The 23,909-nt window shown below is 50.5% G+C and overlaps 1 pseudogene; it reads right to left on the bottom strand.

Annotated features, from left to right (window-relative positions):
- Nucleotides 1–2,935: 2,935 nt before the first annotated feature.
- Nucleotides 2,936–23,909, bottom strand: part of LOC123731751 (fascin-like) — a 22,003-nt pseudogene continuing 1,029 nt past the window's right edge.

The raw sequence follows: 23,909 nt of genomic DNA, 5'->3' as shown, positions 1-23,909 counted from the left end.
GGCATTACCAAGAACTACAGTGAGGTACTCTAACCTCTCACCTGTGTGAACCAACAGTCAACACACACACACACATATCCATCCACTAACACCACATCATTGACCTCTTGGACTAGATCACAGTGGATCACATTTACATGATAATGGAGGAGATGAAGCACCAGATTCCAGTTGTGGAGGAGGAGTGAAACCAGGAAGTGAGATGGTTTTTATATCAATGACCAACAGATCGTTCTCCATGATAATGGCTGTGCCTTTAGAGAGGGAAATTAAAAGAAATTCTTCCAGTGCTCAGAGAGGTTTTAACGTCCGACTCACGGGATCGGCGATCCCGTCAGAGAGGTTAACGCCCGACCGGGATCGGCGATCCTGTCAGAGGTTAACGTCCGACCGGGATCGGGATCCAGTCAGAGAGGTTAACGTCCGACCGGGATCGGGATCCAGTCAGAGAGGTTAACGTCCCACCAGATCAGAGCTCTGGACAGCTGTAAGGACACACACTTCCTTCATGAAAACAACATTTAACAGGTTATTTCCTGTCTGGGAGATCAAAATCTCCACCAATGAGCTCACAGCTAGAGGAAGACATAATTTCCTCTAGGTTAACATTGTAAATTTCCTGTGATTCAATATGAGATGAGGGACTAAAACCCATTCCAGAATCCGCTTCCAGTTTTTACACAACACTCAGAGACCAGCGGGTCTCTACTTCCAGAAAGGCCCGGATTCAATACCATCACTGCTTTTTTTTAGACAATGCGCCATTTAAAAATAAAAATAAAATGGCGCATTGTCCAAAAATCTCCAACCAATGAGCTCACAGCTAGATGATGACATCATTTCCTTTAGGTTACACATTGGAACATTTTACATTTCCTGTGATTCAATATTATGAGATGAGGGACTAAAACCCCATTCCAGAATCCACTTCCAGTTTTTCCACGGCGCTCAGAGTCCAGCGGGTCTCTACTTCCAGACAGAACCGATTCTGTATCATCACTGCTTTTATTTCTTCTTCTAAAAGGGTCATTTCAAAATAAGCCGACATATGCAGCGTTTACCGTAAACATTGCATTGTGGGATTGAATCCTGGCCAACAAAATCAGGTCATGGATGATAAATACTGTCTGTCACCACGTGTTGTTTAATACAGAGACAGACAGGTGGAGGGAGACACCTGGATACAAAGACCAAAATAAACACACAGAGACGGATAGAGAGAGAGAGAGAGAGACGGATAGAGAGAGAGAGACGGATAGAGACAGATAGAGAGAGAGAGACGGATAGAGAGAGAGAGAGAGAGACACGGATAGAGAGAGAGAGAGAGACGGATAGAGAGAGAGAGAGAGACGGATAGAGAGAGAGACGGATAGAGAGACGATAGAGAGAGAGACGGATAGAGAGAGAGAGAGAGAGAGACGGATAGAGAGAGAAGAGAGAGAGACGGATAGAGAGAGATAGAGAGAGAGACGGATAGAGAGAGAAGAGAGAGAGACGGATAGAGAGAGATAGAGAGAGAGACGGATAGAGAGACGATAGAGAGAGAGACGGATAGAGAGACGGATAGAGAGACGGATAGAGAGACGGATAGAGAGAGGATAGAGAGACGGATAGAGAGACGGATAGAGACGGATAGAGACGGATAGAGAGAGAGAGACGGATAGAGAGACGGATAGAGAGACGGATAGAGAGACGGATAGAGAGACGGATAGAGAGACGGATAGAGAGGAACGGATAGAGAGAGAAAGACGGATAGAGAGAGAAAGACGGATAGAGAGAGAAAGAGTTCAGTTGAAGAAGTGTTTAGCTAAGAGGGAGGGGCTACAACTCTGCTCTGTGTGTGGGGGGGGGGGGTCAGCTGTTTGAGAATGGGCCAATCATACATCTGGGACTGAGTGACACATCGAGCCACGCTGCTATTGGACGGGGGAAAAGTGCACAGCCCCACTAACTTTGGCAACAAATACAGGTGGGTACTGCAGAATGGAACTGTGAGGGGGAAAGGGAGAGAGAGAGGGGGGAAAGGGAGAGAGAGAGGGGGGAAAGGAGAGAGAGAGAGGGGGGAAAGGGAGAGAGAGAGAGGGGGAAAGGGAGAGAGAGAGAGGGGGGAAAGGGAGAGAGAGAGGGGGAAAGGGAGAGAGAGAGGGGGAAAGGGAGAGAGGGGGAAAGGGAGAGAAAGAGGGGGAAAGGGAGAGAGAGAGAGGGGGAGAGAGAGAGGAAGAGAGAGAGGGGAGAGAGAGAGAGGGGGGGAAAGAGAGAGAGAGAGGGGGAAAGAGAGAGAGAGAGGGGGAAAGAGAGAGAGAGAGGGGAAAAGAGAGAGGGGAAAGAGAGAGAGAGGGGGGGAAAGAGAGAGAGAGAGGGGGAAAGGGGGGGAGAGAGAGAGAGAGGGGGAAAGAGAGAGAGAGGGGGAAAGAGAGAGAGGGGGAGAGAGAGAGGGGGGAAAGAGAGAGAGAAGAGAGGGGGGAAAGAAGAGAGGGGGAAAGAGAGAGAGAGGGGGAAAGAGAGAGAGAGGGGGAAAGAGAGAGAGAGAGGGGGAAAGGGAGAGAGAGAGGGGGGAAAGGAGAGAGAGAGGGGGAAAGGGAGAGAGAGGGGGAAAGGGAGAGAGGGAAAGAGAGAGAGAGAGAGAGGGGGAAAGGCAGGTGAAGAAAGCCTTACATAAGGACATACCTCCCCCAGCCCTCCCTCCCTCCCCCTCCCTCCTTTGTCGTGTTCAAGAACAGTGGAAACGTCACAACAGTCACATAGAAACGTACGGTGTAGAATAGAAGAGATGGGATTCATTATCAAGTAAAACAGATAATGGTGTCAAACTCTAGGTGTTTACCCCCCCCCCCAAACCCATCTACAATATCGTGGACATTTCACCACACTGAACCCCGGGGGTTCTGGGAAGGGGTTAGGACAAGAGTTGAGAGAAAGATGGGAGGGATGGAGAGAGGTCACAGGAGTTAAGGGAGGGGGGGAAGGGTCGCTGTGCCGCGTTGTCGTAGTAACGGGATCTCTCGGAAAGGGTCAGTACTCCCAGAGCGTGGCGGTCTCCAGGTCGTCGGCGTTGGCCTTCAGGACGCCGGCGTGGTCGCCGTGGAGATACTTCCCGTCGGCGACGGAGCGGATAGCGACCTTGTTGTAGTCGCAGAACTCTAACAGGAAGTCAACGGGGTGTCACTGCTGCTCACCACTGACGCCTCGTTGCCCACCATCCAGAATTTCCCCGTCGAGTCTGAGGAGAGGGGGACCGTTCAGAACAGGTACAACCAAAATGAGTCAAATAACTATTCTAAAATTTTAAACTGGTGGTTTCCTGGAAACAAGATTATGAATAGTCCTGGATTAAGAAGCATGTTCAGTGGAGGTGTTTTATAATCCAGGACGAGTCCTAATCTGTGTCCTGGAAACATGTTTTATAATCCAGGACGAGTCCTAATCTGTGTCCTGGAAGCATGTTTTATAATCCAGGACGAGTCCTAATCTGTGTCCTGGAAACATGTTTTATAATCCAGGACGAGTCCTAATCTGTGTCCTGGAAACATGTTTTATAATCCAGGACGAGTCCTAATCTGTGTCCTGGAAGCATGTTTTATAATCCAGGACGAGTCCTAATCTGCTCGTTGTTGTCATGGTGAGGCTCCTCCAGTCCATCTGAGCTGTCAGACACCGTCCTCTGGAAAAGGGCAGTCTAACTGCTCGTCCAAACATACAATCCCATTATTTCGTCGGTGTTCATCCGCCCACTTTAAATCCTACAGACATTAGTTTGGGAAGCCAACGGCCAAATCTTCAGGTCTCAGGCAAAGCCTGTGTGTCCATGTATGTCTGTACGGACCCTGTAGGGCCCCTCTCTGAAGGTCAGGGTAAAGTAGTGTGTATACTAACCCTGTAAGCTGTAGGTCCCCTCTCTGAAGGTCAGGGTAAAGTAGTGTGTATACTAACCCTGTAAGCTGTAGGGCCCCTCTCTGAAGGTCAGGGTAAAGTAGTGTGTATACTAACCCTGTAAGCTGTAGGTCCCCTCTCTGAAGGTCAGGGTAAAGTAGTGTGTATACTAACCCTGTAAGCTGTAGGTCCCCTCTCTGAAGGTCAGGGTAAAGTAGTGTGTATACTAACCCTGTAAGCTGTAGGGCCCCTCTCTGAAGGTCAGGGTAAAGTAGTGTGTATACTAACCCCTGTAAGCTGTAGGTCCCCTCTCTGAAGGTCAGGGTAAAGTAGTGTGTATACTAACCCTGTAAGCTGTAGGTCCCCTCTCTGAAGGTCAGGGTAAAGTAGTGTGTATACTAACCCTGTAAGCTGTAGGTCCCCTCTCTGAAGGTCAGGGTAAAGTAGTCATAGGAGGAACGGTTGGAGTCCAGGGTTCCCGTGACTTTACGACACCCGATGAAACCGTGTTCCCCACGGAGGACTATGATTGAACGGTTAATCAGCTTCATCAGGAACTCCTCAGACTCACCTGGAAGGACAAAAAAAAAAACACACATTACCCATGCCGTCAGAAAGCCTTTAGGTCAAAGGTCAAAGGTTATACTCTCCTCTCCTGGGGTGTTGGGCAACACCCTAGCCCGGTCACTCACTCAGTCTCTCACACTCTCTCACACCCTAGCCTGGGGACGCTCTCTCTCCAACACCCCAGGGAGAAACTGACTAGGAGTTGGTATGACCCTTGACCCAAACCATCTGGAACACCCTGCTGTGTTTATTTTTACTACCCAGAAGGCAGAGCTGTTTTAACACACACACTGACCGGCAACGTCGATGGTAGCGGCTAGCTGGCCGTTCTTCTTGGCGGCGACGTATTTCCCGTTGGCGGCACGGAGGGTCAGCTTCTTACCACAGTACTCCATGTCAAAGTAACAGTTGGCAGTCCTACACACACACACAGTTAATATAATTCTCAACAGGGTAGAACATTGTAATAACATCTATTACTGGAGCCACCCCTTTATGGAGCAATGAAGCAGGGTGCTGGCCGATATACTGCAGCTAGCTGACGGCTAACGGTCGATATACTGCGCTAGCTGGCGGCCAACGGTCGATATACTGCGGCCAACGGTCGATATACTGCGCCAACGGTCGATATACTGCGGCCAACGGTCGATATACTGCGGCCAACGGTCGATATACTGCAGCTAAATATACTGCGGCTAAATTACCGCAGCTAAATTACAGGACCCACACCACCCCGTGGGCGACAGAGCACTCGAGAAACTTGACACCAGCCGTGAAACCTCGAAATCACAACAACCTGAGAAGGTCTGCTGGATCATTACCACTCAGCATTCATATAGAGGTGGTGTGTGTGTGTGTGTGTGTGTGTGGACCTGAAGTCCCCACAAGAAGAGTAAACAAACAAAAAAATCTGACTAACTGGGGGACATTTTGTTAGTCCCCACGAGGTCAAAACGCTAATTCTAAGGGGGTTTAAGTTAGAATTAGTGTTAGATTTTCGTTAGGAGTTGAGGGTTAGGAGTTGAGGGTTAGGAGTTGAGGGTTAGGAGTTGAGGGTTGAGGTCAGGAGTTGGGGTTTAGGGAAAATAGGGTTTTGAATGGGACTGAATTGTGTCCCCCCACACAAGGTTAGCTGTACAAGACTTGTTTGTGTGTGTGTGTGTGTGTGTGTGTGTGTGTGTGTTTACTGTGTGTATGGTATGTGTATGTGTGTGTATGGTATGTGTGTGTGTATGTATGGTATGTGTGTGTGTATGGTATGTGTATGTTATTACTTAGTGGAGGCGGTACACTGTGTGTATGTGTGTGTGTATGGTGTGGTGTGTGCATTGTGTGTGTGTATGGTGTGGTGTGTGTATTGTGTGTGTATGGTATGGCGTGTGTGTGTGTTATTACTTAGTGGAGGCGGTACACTGCAATCCTCCAGAGGTGGTGAGGGTCCAGTACTTCCCGGCGGCGGTCCGGAACGCGCACTTCCTGTTCTCACGACTCATCTCCACCTGGAACACTTCCTGGTCTCCCTCCTCATCCTGATTGGCTGACAGGTCCATGCCTAGGCGGGGCCAAGAGGAGAGCAGGGTTAGAGACTGACAAGAGGGTCAGGAAAGAACAGAAACGCACTACAGATGTAGAAAACATTAAAAACACCTCCCTAATATTGAGTTACAGCCCCTTTGGCCCTCAGAACTGCCCCTATTTAGTCGGGGCATGAACTCTACAAGGTGTCGAAAGCTTCCCACATGTGACTAACTTCCTAACTCCCACATTCCCAAAAGCTTCCCACATATCAAAGCTTCCCACAACCTCCGACTCCAAAAGCTTCCCACATATCGACTCCAAACTCCAAAGCTTCCCACATATCGACTCCAAAAGCTTCCCACATACGACTCCAAAAGCTTCCCACCACTCAAAAGCTTCCCACATGTTCTGTCTGGATGTCCTTGAGGAGGTGGTGGACCATTCTTGTTACACACTGGAAACTGTTGAGTGTGAAGAAAAAAAAAAACAGCAGCGTTGCAGTTCTTGACTCAAACACACAGTGCACCTGACACCTACTACCATCCCCCGTTCAAAGACAACAAACATTTTGTCTCGCTCATACACCCTCCGAATGGCGCGCACACACACACTGCCTCATTTGTCTCAAGGCTTAGAAATCCTTCTTTAACCTGTCTCCTCTTCTCCTTCATCTACACTGATTGGAAGTGGATTTAACAAGTGACATCAATAAGGGATCGTAGCTTTCACCTGGATTCACCTGGTCTGTCTAATGTCATGGAAAGAGAAGGCATTCTTAATGTTTTGTATACATGTCATGTGTATTATAGACAGAGATCAGGTCTCTATGTGAGACAGCCACTATATATATATATATATATATACACACACACATATATACATATATACATATACATACATATACATACATATACATATATATATCATGTTTATTATATGTATATATGGCACAGCCAGAAGAGGACTAGCCACCCCTCATAGCCTGGTTCCTCTCTACCCAGTACAGCCAGAAGAGGACTGGCCACCCCTCATAGCCTGGTTCCTCTCTACCCAGTACAGCCAGAAGAGGACTGGCCACCCCTCATAGCCTGGTTCCTCTCTACCCAGTACAGCCAGAAGAGGACTGGCCACCCCTCATAGCCTGGTTCCTCTCTACCCTGTACAGCCAGAAGAGGACTGGCCACCCCTCATAGCCTGGTTCCTGAAGCCACCCCCGGTTTCTCTACCCAGTACAGCCAGAAGAGGACTAGCCACCCCTCATAGCCTGGTTCCTCTCTACCCAGTACAGCCAGAAGAGGACTGGCCACCCCTCATAGCCTGGTTCCTCTCTACCCAGTACAGCCAGAAGAGGACTGGCCACCCCTCATAGCCTGGTTCCTCTCTAGGTTTCTTCCTAGGTTCTGGCCTTTCTAGGGAGTTTTTCCTAGCCACCGTGCTTCTACATCTGCATTGCTTGCTGTTTTGGGGGTTTTAGGCTGGGTTTCTGTACAGCACTTTGAGATATCAGCTGATGTAAGAAGGGCTTTATAAATAAATTTGATTATATGATTTAACGGGTCATTCTGTCATGCAAAGAGCAGTATACACACACTCCACGTCAGTCACGCCAAGTGTGTCATTACCAGAGTTCCAGACGTCAGTCACATACTGTCTGGTCAAGATCAGCAACATCAGAGAGCTGGGATTAGAGGATGTCCTACAGCTGTACGTACACACACACACACACACACACACACACACACACACCCCCCGCCCCGCCAGGCTACAGCCAGACCCTGCCACAGCTCCAGGGTTTAATCCCCCATGGAATTATGGGTTATAAATCAGTTAGGAGGACACAGCCAGAGGAATGAAAGATTGAGGAGCACCAAAGGTCATTCTTCACATCAGGAGCACATAAAGACAGAAACACAGAGACAGGAGTCAGCTACAGAACACAGCCCCGTCTGGCCTGGGGAGGAGGAGAGGCAGAGAGCCCCGTCTGGCCTGGGGAGGAGGAGAGGCAGAGAGCCCCATCTGGGCAGGAGGAGAGGCAGAGAGGCCCGTCTGGCCTGGGGGAGGAGGAGAGGCAGAGAGCCCGCCTGGGAGGAGGAGAGGCAGAGAGCCCCGTCTGGCCTGGGGAGGAGGAGAGGCAGAGAGCCCCGTCTGGCCTGGGGAGGAGGAGAGGCAGAGAGCCCCGTCTGGCCTGGGGAGGAGGAGAGGCAGAGAGCCCCGTCTGGCCTGGGGGAGGAGGAGAGGCAGAGAGCCCCATCTGGGCAGGAGGAGAGGCAGAGAGCCCCGTCTGGTCTGGGGAGGAGGAGAGGCAGAGAGACACCAGGGTCGGTGAAGCCGTGTTGAAACTTCCACGTTCCGTTTCAGAACCTCTCTTCTCCCGTTGAGTGACTCCTGAAAAACGTTACCTCTACCCTCCAGGATACAGCTGGTTCTCACACACACACACACACACACCAACATGAGAACCACATGGTGATAATTGACTGACTGGAGCAGAGACAGCGAGGAGCAGGATGGGAAGGGTTTAACCCAGACCTGAGGGGGTTTTAGAGAGGGTTGGTTGTCTGGGTAGACAGGACAGACCTGAGGGGGTTTTAGAGAGGGTTGGTTGTCTATTGTAACAGGGTAGACAGGACAGATCTGAGGGGGTTTTAGAGAGAGTTGGTTGTCTGACGGGGTAGACAGGACAGATCTGATTTTATCGGGTAGACAGGACAGATCTGAGGGGGTTTTAGAGAGGGTTGGTTGTCTATTGTAACAGGGTAGACAGGACAGATCTGAGGGGGTTTTAGAGAGGGTTGGTTGTCTCTTGTAACGGGGTAGACAGGACAGGAAGTACTATCCTCTGGAATGTTCCACGAGGAAAACACACCAGCTACTTTTCATACTTTACATCCACTATAGACTTTACATTTAGTGAAAGGTTTTCATAGAGCTACTTTACATCCACTATAGACTTTACATTTAGTGAAAGGTTTTCATAGAGCTACTTTACATCCACTATAGACTTTACATTTAGTGAAAGGTTTTCATAGAGCTACTTTACATCCACTATAGACTTTACATTTAGTGAAAGGTTTTCATAGAGCTACTTTACATCCACTATAGACTTTACATTTAGTGAAAGGTTTTCATAGAGCTACTTTACATCCACTATAGACTTTACATTTAGTGAAAGGTTTTCATAGAGCTACTTTACATCCACTATAGACTTTACATTTAGTGAAAGGTTTTCATAGAGCTACTTTACATCCACTATAGACTTTACATTTAGTGAAAGGTTTTCATAGAGCTACTTTACATCCACTATAGACTTTACATTTAGTGAAAGGTTTTCATAGAGCTACTTTACATCCACTATAGACTTTACATTTAGTGAAAGGTTTTCATAGAGCTACTTTACATCCACTATAGACTTTACATTTAGTGAAAGGTTTTCATAGAGCTACTTTACATCCACTATAGACTTTACATTTAGTGAAAGGTTTTCATAGAGCTACTTTACATCCACTATAGACTTTACATTTAGTGAAAGGTTTTCATAGAGCTACTTTACATCCACTATAGACTTTACATTTAGTGAAAGGTTTTCATAGAGCTACTTTACATCCACTATAGACTTCACATTTAGTGAAAGGTTTTCATAGAGCTACTTTACATCCACTATAGACTTCACATTTAGTGAAAGGTTCGCTTCTGATGGAAACCATTTGGGAATTTTCAGAGGCGCAAGAGGGGGGACTAGAATAGGGAAATCACTATCCAGGAAGTAGGATAGAGTTTATTCCTGGTAACTAAAGTCGCAATCACAAAGATGGTATGACGAGATCATTTATGTAATTATCTACTGCTTCTTTAGCCTGACCCCCAACACCACCACCGACAGGGGGCCGCCAGCCCAGGGGTCTACCCACCGACGGGGGCCGCCGGCCCGGGGGTCTACCCACCGACGGGGGCCGCCAGCCCGGGGGTCTACCCACCGACGGGGGCCGCCAGCCTACCCACTGATTGTCCCCACACACACAATGCCGTGACCTAGTGAGAGGCCAGTCAGTGTATTTGGTCCACCAGTCTCTCTAGCGTTGACAGCCACAACATACCGTTCGTTGTTCTGTTTCTCCTTCTCAGCAGCAGACTAAATGATCGATAATATCAAAAACGCCACTCTGAAGTCATAAAAACACAGCTCCCACAATCTGTTTTAGGTCCTCTGGGTGCAGAGACAGTCCGACTGCAGTCCCTCCATCTCCTGACCTTTAAACCCTGCCGACACAGGATCATACTGCTGCCAGGGGGTTACTAGGAGACTATGTGGGTGTGTGTGTGTGTGTGTGTGTGTGTGTGTGTGTGTGTGTGTGTATGATCTCTGGTCGCTCGTCTTTTCAGTTCGCTGCAGCCAGCGACTAAAACACACTCAACACAACAGGCTGGGTTGAACAGGACAGCAGCTGGGATACATGGGGAGCCAGATCAGTCTGTGTTCTGCACACACACACACACACCTACTGATTCTTACAGCAGCTAGAGCCAGCCAGCCAGCCAACACCAGCCCACTCCCTAGCCAGAACCCTGCCCCGCTGTAATCAGGAGACTCACACAGGAGAGAGAGACCAGACGAGAGAGCTGATGCAATCGTCATCACACTGCCCTGTCCCCATCTGGACAAGAGGAACAACCATGTAAGAATGCTGTTCACCCGACTACAGCATTCAGCATTTAACACCATAGTACCCTCAAAACCCATCATTAAGCTCAGAGCTCTGGGTCTGAACCCTGCCCTTGGCCCCAAAGAACCTCAAACTTTTACAGATGCACAAATCGAGAGCATCCTGACGGGCTGTATCACCGCCTGGTACGGCAGCTGCCCCGCCCGCAACCACAGGGCTCTCCAGAGGGTAGTGAGGTCTGCACAACGCATCACCGGGGCAGACTACCTGCCCTCCAGGACACCTACACCACCAGATTTCACAGGAAGGCCAAAAATATCATCAAGGACATCAACCACCCGAGCCACTGCCTGTTCACCCCGCTTATCATCCAGAAGGCGAGGTCAGTACAGGTGCATCAAAGCTGGGACCGAGAGACTGAAAAACAGCTTCTATCTCAAGGTCATCAGACTTAAATAGCCATCACTAGCCTCCAACCGGTACCCTGCCCTTAGCCACTGTTACTAGCCAGCTATCACCCAGTACCCTGCCCTTAGCCACTGTTACTAGCCAGCTATCACCCAGTACCCTGCCCTTAACCACTGTTACTAGCCAGCTATCACCCAGTACCCTGCCCTTAGCCACTGTTACTAGCCAGCTATCACCCAGTACCCTGCCCTTAGCCACTGTTACTAGCCAGCTATCACCCAGTACCCTGCCCTTAGCCACTGTTACTAGCCTCCACCCAGTACCCTGCCCTTAGCCACTGTTACTAGCCAGCTATCACCCGGTACCCTGCCCTACTAACCACTGTTACTAGCCAGCTATCACCCAGTACCCTGCCCTTAACCACTGTTACTAGCCAGCTATCACCCAGTACCCTGCCCTTAGCCACTGTTACAGCCTCCACCCAGTACCCTGCCCTTAGCCACTGTTACTAGCCAGCTATCACCCAGTACCCTGCCCTGAACTTAGCCACTGTTACTAGCCAGCCTCACCCAGTACCCTGCCCTGCCCTTAGCCACTGTTACTAGCCAGCTATCACCCGGTACCCTGCCCTTAACCACTGTTACTTCCAGCATCACCCAGTACCCTGCCCTTAGCCACTGTTACTTGCCAGCTATCACCCAGTACCCTGCCCTGTAGCCACTGTTACTAGCCAGCTACCACCCAGTACCCTGAACTTAGCCACTGTTACTAGCCAGCTATCACCCAGTACCATGCCCTTAGCCACTGTTACTAGCCAGCTATCACCCAGTACCCTGCCCTTGGCCACTGTTACTAGCCAGCTATCACCCAGTACCATGCCCTTAGCCACTGTTACTAGCCAGCTATCACCCGGTACCCTGCCCTTAGCCACTGTTACTAGCCAGCTATCACCCAGTACCCTGCCCTTAACCACTGTTACTAGCCAGCTATCACCCAGTACCCTGCCCTGCCCTTAGCCACTGTTACTAGCCAGCTATCACCCGGTTACTCTACCCTGCACCTTGTGTCACGTAGAGAGAGCAAAGGGTTGAGGGAAATAGGGATTGTTTTTACCTAAACAAATTAGGGATTTTGGTAACATAACTTTTTCCAGTCAGAAATTGCTGTGATTGTTACAGCTTCGGCAACACTGACAGACAGACAGAGACAGACAGACACACAGAGACAGACAGACAGAGACAGACAGACAGAGACAGACAGACAGAGACAGACAGACAGAGACAGACAGACAGACCGGGTCCCAGTCACAGGGAAGAGAGAGAGAGAACGGGTGCTAGTCAGTCATGCGTTTGTTGTGTATTTTTAGCACAGCACAGACCCAGAACAATCAAATGAACTGTGGTTAAGACTCCCTCTAGTCATTTGTGTGTCTTAATTATTTAATCAAACAGTGTGCTTAAAGTATCAGACAGTGTATAGATTAAAAACACGTAGTCTGCCTCTGCCTCTGCCTCTGCCTCTGCCTCTGCCTCTGCCTCTGCCTCTGCGCTCCCTAAACCCACTTCCTGTTTGGGATCCATGAAGAAGACAAGAGCTTTTTCCACAGACTCACGGACTGTCCTGTAGCACAACGACATGTGTTGTGGTCACGACCAGACAGCGTCCAGGTCTCATCTCTGGATCACACACAGTCCAGTGTGTTGCAGTCCCTCCCTTGGCATAAATCCAGACAAACGCCTGCACTGTAGCTGCCACACAAGAGGAGTCTCTCTCTCTCCCCCTCCCCTCCCACCCAGCCCGGCCCTAAGACAGTGTGTGTGTGTGTCGTGGGAGAGAGTGTGGGAAGCATCATCAGTAAACTACTGCAGGGATCACTGGGGCAGAATAGCTACAGAATAACACACAAACACGACAGGCAGGCAGGGTGTCAGAGCTGTTTCTCAGCCAGACACAAAATGGAGCCTCTCCTCTCTCTCAGGCTCTCGCCATCCCTCCCCCTCTCGCCATCCCTCCCTCTCTCTCTCTCTCGCCATCCCTCCCTCTCTCGCCCCCATCTCTCCATCTCCCGCCCCCCTCTCCATCTTGCAGACCTTCTCCTTTCTCTATATGATAAATAAAACATGAGTTGTGTCTCTGGTCCAGGAGGAGGAGGAGGAGGAAAGGAGCTGAGGAAAGAGGAAGAGAAGCTGCTGGGTGTCTGCAGTGCACAGTTCAGAGAACTGACTGATTAAACACTCGCTGCGAGACACAGAGAGACACAGAGACACACAGAGACACACAGAGAGTTAAGAACATACAGATATAGAATACCGCTGTGACCTTATATCATAGGAATAGAATAATCACAACATTATTCTATTCCCTATGAGATACTATCGCAACAGCGCTCTAACAACGTTCTGGGTCCACGTGGGTTAAGACAGAACCAGAACGAAGAGGTCCACCCTCCGTCTTTACAACTTTACCGCCAGGTCTATGAGCAGAATGTTCCCTGGCCTTCCATTACGTTCTGGGTTACCGCCAGGTCACGAGCAGAAGGTTGTGATGGTCCTACCTCGCCTGGTGGGGTTCTAGTCCTGTTCTAGAAGGTTGTGATGGTCCTACCTCGCCTGGTGGGGTTCTAGTCCTGTTCTAGAAGGTTGTGATGGTCCTACCTCGCCTGGTGGGGTTCTAGTCCTGTTCTAGAAGGTTGTGATGGTCCTACCTCGCCTGGTGGGGTTCTAGTCCTGTTCTAGAAGGTTGTGATGGTCCTACCTCACCTGGTTAGATTCTAGTCCTGTTCTAGAAGGTTGTGATGGTCCTACCTCGCCTGGTGGGGTTCTAGTCCTGTTCTAGAAGGTTGTGATGGTCCTACCTCGCCTGGTGGGGTTCTAGTCCTGTTCTAGAAGGTTGTGATGGTCCTACCTTGCCTGGTGGAGACGTTCCTCTCGTTGCTGGCGGTGAGAACCACCTGAGGGTGACTCTGCTCCAGAGAGAACATCTCATCCTTCCCCACGCGACTAGTCTTCCCGCTCTTCATGGTCCCGCTGGGACCCGACGGAGCCAGGTATCGCCCGGAACAATCCCCTGAACGCCACCTTCCCGGAGCGGAACTCCAGCGTGTATCCGGTGGTCTTGTCCGGCGCGGCCTCCAGGCTGCCGTCGTTCTTCAGGAAAGCGGTTATCAGACGTCTGCAGGTGGTAACGTTGGTCCAGGAACACCAGGGTGATCAGGGAGTCGACCCCCACGGGACGTCGCGGTCTATAGAGACCTCGTCCACCTTGGAGGACAGGTGGGCGTAACGCTTCCTGGTCACACTGAAGATGTTCACCTGGACGGGAGAGGTGCAGGGGTCAAAGGGGTTGTAGGTGTGTTACCTGAGGCGCATGGCAATGTGGACGCTTCATTTAGGGGGGAGGGGGTTGTAGGTGTGTTACCTGAGGATGCATGGCAATGTGGACGCTCCATTTTTCAGCCACTGACGCAGTCTGGGAGAGAGACCAAATATTACAGTCCACACACACACACACACACAGGTTACAGTCCACACACACACACACGTGTTACAGTCCACACACACGTTACAGTCCACACACACACACGTTACAGTCCACACACACACACGTTACAGTCCACACACACACACACACACACACACACACACGTTACAGTCCACACACACACACGTTACAGTCCACACACACACACGTTACAGTCCACACACACACACGTTACAGTCCACACACACACACTTACAGTCCACACACACACACGTTACAGTCCAACACACACACACGTTACAGTCCCACACACACACACACACGTTACAGTCACACACACACACACACGTTACAGTCACACACACACACACACGTTACAGTCCACACACACACACGTTACAGTCCACACACACACACACACACACACACACACACGTTACAGTCCACACACACACACACACACACACACACACGTTACAGTCCACACACACACACACGTTACAGTCCACACACACGTTACAGTCCACACACACTTACAGTCCACACACACACACGTTACAGTCCACACACACACACACAGCCACACACACACACACACAGTCCACACACACACTTACAGTCCACACACACGTTACAGTCCACACACACACGTTACAGTCCACACACACACGTACAGTCCACACACACACACACACACGTTACAGTCCACACACACACACACAGTCACACACACACACGTTACAGCCACACACACACACGTTACAGTCCACACACACCGTTACAGTCCACACACACGTTACAGTCCACACACACACGTTACAGTCCACACACACACGTTACAGTCCACACACACACACACACACACACACACGTTACAGTCCACACGTTACAGTCCACACACACACACACACACGTTACAGTCCACACACACACACGTTACAGTCCACACACACACACACACGTTACAGTCCACACACACACACACACACGTTACAGTCCACACACACACACACACACGTTACAGTCCACACACACACACACACGTTACAGTCCACACACACACACGTTACAGTCCACACACACACACACACGTTACAGTCCACACACACACACGTTACAGTCCACACACACACACGTTACAGTCCACACACACACACGTTACAGTCCACACACACACACGTTACAGTCACACACACACACACGTTACAGTCCACACACACACACGTTACAGTCCACACACACACACACACACGTTACAGTCCACACACACACACACACACACACACACGTTACAGTCCACACACACACACACACACACACGTTACAGTCCACACACACACACACCGTTACAGTCCACACACACACGTTACAGTCCACACACACACACACACACACACGTTACAGTCCACACACGTTACAGTCCACACACACACACACACACACGTTACAGTCCACACACACACACACACACACACCCACGTTACAGTCCACACACACACACACACCGTTACAGTCACACACACACACACGTTACAGTCCACACACACACACACACGTTACAGTCCACACACACACACGTTACAGTCCACACACACACACACGTTACAGTCCACACACACACACACACACACACACACACGTTACAGTCCACACACACACGTTACAGTCCAACCCACACACACACGTTACAGTCCACACACGTTACAGTCCCACACACACACACACACACACACGTTACAGTCCACACACACACACACACGTTACAGTCCCACACACACACACGTTACAGTCCACACACACACACACCCGTTACAGTCCACACACACACACACACACACACACACGTTACAGTCCACACACACACACACACACACACAGTTACAGTCCACACACACACACACACACACACACGTTAAAGTCCACACACACACACGTTACAGTCCACACACACACACACACACACGTTACAGTCCACACACACGTTACAGTCCACACACACACACACACGTTACAGTCCACACACACACACACACACGTTACAGTCCACACACACACACACACACGTTACAGTCCACACACACACACACACACACACGTTACAGTCCACACACACACACACACACACGTTACAGTCCACACACACACACACACACACAGTTACAGTCCACACACACACACACACACACGTTACAGTCCACACACACACGTTACAGTCCACACACACACACACGTTACAGTCCACACACACGTTCAGTCACACACACGTTACAGTCCACACACACACACACGTTACAGTCACACACACACACACGTTACAGTCACACACACACACACGTTACAGTCACACACACACACGTTACAGTCACACACACACACACACACGTTACAGTCCACACACACACACACACGTTACAGTCCACACACACACACACACGTTACAGTCCACACACACACACACACACACGTTACAGTCCACACACACACACACACGTTACAGTCCACACACACACGTTACAGTCCACACACACACACACACACGTTACAGTCCACACACACCGTTACAGTCCACACACACACACACACACACGTTACAGTCCACACACACGTTACAGTCCACACACACGTTACAGTCCACACACACACACACACACACGTTACAGTCCACACACACGTTACAGTCCACACACACACACGTTACAGTCCACACACACACACACACACGTTACAGTCCACACACACACACACACACAGTTACAGTCCACACACACACACACACACGTTACAGTCCACACACACACGTTACAGTCCACACACACACACACACAGTTACAGTCCACACACACACACACACACGTTACAGTCCCACACACACACACACACACGTTACAGTCCCACACACACACACACGTTACAGTCCACACACACACACACGTTACAGTCTACACACACACACACACGTTACAGTCACACACACACACACACGTTACAGTCCACACACACACACACACGTTACAGTCCACACACACACACACACGTTACAGTCCACACACACACGTTACAGTCCACACACACACACACGTTACAGTCCACACACACACACGTTACAGTCCACACACACACACGTTACAGTCCACACACACACGTTACAGTCCACACACACACGTTACAGTCCACACACACACGTTACAGTCCACACACACACACACACGTTACAGTCCACACACACACGTTACAGTCCACACACACACGTTACAGTCCACACACCACGTTACAGTCCACACACACAGTTACAGTCCACACACACACACACACACGTTACAGTCCACCACACACACACACACGTTACAGTCCACACACACACACACACGTTACAGTCACACACACACACACGTTACAGTCCACACACACGTTACAGTCCACACACACACACACACACACGTTACAGTCCACACACACACACACACGTTACAGTCCACACACACGTTACAGTCCACACACACACACACACACACGTTACAGTCCACACACACACACACACACGTTACAGTCACACACACACACACGTTACAGTCCACACACACACACACACACGTTACAGTCCACACACACACACACGTTACAGTCCACACACACACACACACACACACTGTTACAGTCCACACACACACACACACACGTTACAGTCCACACACACACACGTTACAGTCCACACACACACACACACGTTACAGTCCACACACACGTTACAGTCCACACACACACACACACACGTTACAGTCCACACACACACACACACGTTACAGTCCACACACACACACACACGTTACAGTCCACACACACACACACACACGTTACAGTCCACACACACACACGTTACAGTCCACACACACACACACACTACAGTCCACACACACACACACACACGTTACAGTCCACACACACACACACACACACGTTACAGTCCACACACGTTACAGTCACACACACACACACACACACGTTACAGTCCACACACACACACACACGTTACAGTCCACACACACACCGTTACAGTCCACACACACACACACACACACGTTACAGTCCACACACACACACACACACACGTTACAGTCACACACACACACACACGTGTTACAGTCACACACACACACACACACGTGTTACAGTCCACACACACACACATGTTACAGTCCACACACACACACACACGTGTTACAGTCCACACACACACACACAGTTACAGTCCACACACACACACACACGTTACAGTCCACACACACACACACACGTTACAGTCCACACACACACACACGTTACAGTCCACACACACACACACACGTTACAGTCCACACACACACACACACACACGTTACAGTCCACACACACACACACAGTTACAGTCCACACACACACACACACGTTACAGTCCACACACACACACACACGTTACAGTCCACACACACACACACACGTTACAGTCCACACACACACACGTTACAGTCCACACACACACACACGTTACAGTCCACACACACACACACGTTACAGTCCACACACACACAGTTACAGTCCACACACACACACACGTTACAGTCCACACACACACACACGTTACAGTCCACACACACACACACGTCAGTCCACACACACACGTTACAGTCCACACACACACACGTTACAGTCCACACACACACACACACACACAGCGTTACAGTCCACACACACACACACGTTACAGTCCACACACACACACGTTACAGTCCACACACACACACGTTATAATGTCCATTCGCTCGTTCAGGAAGTTGAAAACCCACCTACCTGGGCAAAGCAGCTGATCCTGTCCTCTGTGCCTCCCAGGTATCTGCCATGGACCTCCGACTGCAGAGAAACACAATATAATATGTATCACACACACTACGTAGCCTTATAACCCTCCTTCTGACAAAACAATACCCTCCACAGACACTACGTAGCCTTATAACCCTCCTTCTGACAAAACAATACCCTCCACACACACTACGTAGCCTTATAACCCTCCTTCTGACAAAACAATACCCTCCACACACACTACGTAGCCTTATAACCCTCCTGACAAAATACCCTCCACACAGACACTACGTAGCCTTACAACCCTCCTTCTGACAAACAATACCCTCCACACACACACTACGTAGCCTTATAACCCTCCTGACAAACAATACCCTCCACACACACTACGTAGCCTTATAACCCTCCTTCTGACAAACAATACCCTCCACACACACTACGTAGCCTTATAACCCTCCTTCTGACAAACAATACCCTCCACACACACTACGTAGCCTTATAACCCTCCTTCTGACAAACAATACCCTCCACACACACACTACGTAGCCTTATAACCCTCCTGACAAACAATACCCTCCACACACACTACGTAGCCTTATAACCCTCCTTCTGACAAAATACCCTCCACAGACACTACGTAGCCTTACAACCCTTATCTTCCATATCAGAGAGAAACACAAGCTGTGTGTCTCCAGTTGCGCCAAACTACATTTCCTCCCCAGTTACACACACACACACACACACACACACACACACACACACACGTGTTGCCTAAAGAGAGACCGTTACCGTGGTTACTCCATGGTTACCAGTCTCTTCAGAATGTTGAATTAAAACCCCTATTTTTATAAAAAACTTCACCGGTTATACATGTCGTTAGTCCTTTTTTGGCAGAAGGAGGAAGTGGGATTCACAGGGGGAAAAAAAGTGTTGATTAACCCACTTTTTTGGTTTTTGTTTTGCGTCGGTCGGTTCTGTTGCACGTGATGTACAACACGTAAACAAATAAAATCAACGTCTTTCGAATGAAGCACATTTCCCCTCCCATAATCCACTGGAAATGAAGCACATTTCCCCCTCCCATAATCCACTGGAAATGAAGCACATTTCCCCCTCCCATAATCCACTGGAAATGAAGCACATTTCCCCCTCCCATAATCCACTGGAAATGAAGCACATTTCCCCCTCCCATAATCCACTGGAAATGCGTTTGCCATTCGGTTATAAGGCTCTGACACGTCGTGCAAGTGTTTGTCACGTGAGAATTGAAACAAAAAATAATAAAAACTGAAATACAAAAACGAAGTCCAGACCAGCGTTAGTGAGCATTTCTCCTTTACCAAGATAATCCATCCCACCTGACAGGTGTGGCCTATCGAGAAGTTGATTAAACAGCATGATCATTACATAGGTGCACCTTGTGCTAGGGGGACAATAAAAGGCCACTCTAAAATGCGCAGTTTTGTCACACAACAATGCCACAGATGGTCTCAAGTTTTCAGGGAACGTGCAACTGGCATGCTGACTGCAGGAATCTCAACCAGAGCTGTTGCCAGAGAATTTAAATGTTCATTTCTCTACCATAAACCGCCTCCAACTTAGGGCTTATGCCCTCCCAGGCCCACCCAGGCTGCGCACCTGCCCAGTCATGTGATTGACATCCATAGATTCTGGCATTTTCATATATGAACTGTAACAAAGTAAAAATAATATTTTAAATTTAACTCAACATCGGGTCACTGGGCTAAGGTGTTCAAAACACGCTAGATGGCGAATTTGCAAAGGGTGCCACCTATGGACGGCAGGTAGCCTAGTGGTTAGAGGAGGGGAGGCTGGTAGCCTAGTGGTTAGAGGGGAGGCAGGGTAGCCTAGTGGTTAGAGGAGGGGAGGCAGGTAGCCTAGTGGTTAGAGGAGGGGCGGCAGGTAGCCTAGTGGTTAGAGGAGGGGCGGCAGGTAGCCTAGTGGTTAGAGTGGAGGGGCGGCAGGTAGCCTAGTGGTTAGAGTGGAGGGGCGGCAGGTAGCCTAGTGGTTAGAGTGGAGGGGCGGCAGGTAGCCTAGTGGTTAGAGTGGAGGGGAGGCAGGTAGCCTAGTGGTTAGGAGGAGGGGCGGCAGGTAGCCTAGTGGTTAGAGTGGAGGGGCGGCAGGTAGCCCAGTGGTTAGAGTGGAGGGGCGGCAGGTAGCCCAGTGGTTAGAGTGGAGGGGCGGCAGGTAGCCCAGTGGTTAGAGTGGAGGGGCGGCAGGTAGCCCAGTGGTTAGAGTGGAGGGGCGGCAGGTAGCCTAGTGGTTAGAGTGGAGGGGCGGCAGGTAGCCTAGTGGTTAGAGTGGAGGGGCGGCAGGTAGCCTAGTGGTTAGAGTGGAGGGCGGCAGGTAGCCTAGTGGTTAGAGTGGAGGGGCGGCAGGTAGCCTAGTGGTTAGAGTGGAGGGACGGCAGGTAGCCCAGTGGTTAGAGTGGAGGGACGGCAGGTAGCCTAGTGGTTAGAGTGGAGGGACGGCAGGTAGCCTAGTGGTTAGAGTGGAGGGACGGCAGGTAGCCTAGTGGTTAGAGTGGAGGGACGGCAGGTAGCCTAGTGGTTAGAGTGGAGGGGCGGCAGGTAGCCTAGTGGTTAGAGTGGAGGGACGGCAGGTAGCCTAGTGGTTAGAGTGGAGGGGCGGCAGGTAGCCTAGTGGTTAGAGTGGAGGGGCGGCAGGTAGCCTAGTGGTTAGAGTGGAGGGGCGGCAGGTAGCCTAGTGGTTAGAGTGGAGGGGCGGCAGGTAGCCTAGTGGTTAGAGTGGAGGGCGGCAGGTAGCCTAGTGGTTAGAGTGGAGGGGCGGCAGGTAGCCTAGTGGTTAGAGTGGAGGGACGGCAGGTAGCCTAGTGGTTAGAGTGGAGGGACGGCAGGTAGCCTAGTGGTTAGAGTGGAGGGACGGCAGGTAGCCTAGTGGTTAGAGTGGAGGGGCGGCAGGTAGCCTAGTGGTTAGAGTGGAGGGGCGGCAGGTAGCCTAGTGGTTAGAGTGGAGGGGCGGCAGGTAGCCTAGTGGTTAGAGTGGAGGGGCGGCAGGTAGCCTAGTGGTTAGAGTGGGGAGGCAGGTAGCGCTAGTGGTTAGAGTGGAGGGGCGGCAGGTAGCCTAGTGGTTAGAGTGGAGGGGCGGCAGGTAGCCTAGTGGTTAGAGTGGAGGGCGGCAGGTAGCCTAGTGGGTAGAGTGGAGGGGCGGCAGGTAGCCTAGTGGTTAGAGTGGAGGGGGCGGCAGGTAGCCTAGTGGTTAGAGTGGAGGGGCGGCAGGTAGCCTAGTGGTTAGAGTGGAGGGGAGGCAGGTAGCCTAGTGGTTAGAGTGGAGGGCGGCAGGTAGCCTAGTGGTTAGAGTGGAGGGGCAGGTAGCCTAGTGGTTAGAGTGGAGGTGCGGCAGGTAGCCTAGTGGTTAGAGTGGAGGGGCGGCAGGTAGCCTAGTGGTTAGAGTGGAGGGACGGCAGGTAGCCTAGTGGTTAGAGTGGAGGGGCGGCAGGTAGCCTAGTGGTTAGAGTGGAGGGACGGCAGGTAGCCTAGTGGTTAGAGTGGAGGGGCGGCAGGTAGCCTAGTGGTTAGAGTGGAGGGGTGGCAGGTAGCCTAGTGGTTAGAGTGGGGAGGCAGGTAGAGTAGTGGTTAGAGTGGAGGGGCGGCAGGTAGCCTAGTGGTTAGAGTGGAGGGGCGGCAGGTAGCCTAGTGGTTAGAGTGGAGGGGCGGCAGGTAGTCTAGTGGTTAGAGTGGAGGGGAGGCAGGTAGCCTAGTGGTTAGAGTGGAGGGACGGCAGGTAGCCTAGTGGTTAGAGTGGAGGGACGGCAGGTAGCCTAGTGGTTAGAGTGGAGGGACGGCAGGTAGCCTAGTGGTTAGAGCATTGGACTAGTAACTGAAAGGTTGCAAGTTTTTATCCCCGAGCTGACAAGATAAAAATCTGTTGTTCTGTGACACTTGTTCTGTTCCCCTGAACAAGGCAGTTAACCCACCGTTCCCCTGAACAAGGCCGTTAACCCACCGTTCCCCTGAACAAGGCAGTTAACCCACCGTTCCCCTGAACAAGGCAGTTAACCCACCGTTCCCTGAACAAGGCAGTTAACCCACCGTTCCCCTGAACAAGGCAGTTAACCCACCGTTCCCTGAACAAGGCAGTTAACCCACCGTTCCCCTGAACAAGGCAGTTAACCCACCGTTCCCTGAACAAGGCAGTTAACCCACCGTTCCCCTGAACAAGGCAGTTAACCCACCGTTCCCCTGAACAAGGCAGTTAACCCACCGTTCCCCTGAACAAGGCAGTTAACCCACCGTTCCCCTGAACAAGGCAGTTAACCCACCGTTCCCCTGAACAAGGCAGTTAACCCACCGTTCCCTGAACAAGGCAGTTAACCCACCGTTCCCCTGAACAAGGCAGTTAACCCACCGTTCCCCTGAACAAGGCAGTTAACCCACTGTACCCCGGTTGGCTGTCATTGTAAATCAGAATTTGTTCTTAACTGACTTGTCCTCGTTAAATAAAAGGTCAAATAAACAAAATATGGCAGTGTGGGAACATTAACCCTATAAAAAAGGTTGTGTAGAACTAGAAATATAGGCTACCGTTTAT

The sequence above is a fragment of the Salmo salar genome, unplaced genomic scaffold (assembly GCF_905237065.1).
Source record: "Salmo salar unplaced genomic scaffold, Ssal_v3.1, whole genome shotgun sequence".
NCBI lineage: Eukaryota > Metazoa > Chordata > Actinopteri > Salmoniformes > Salmonidae > Salmo > Salmo salar.
The sequence above is the reverse complement of the archived record's forward strand: the minus strand, read 5'-3'. Positions and strand labels throughout refer to the sequence as shown.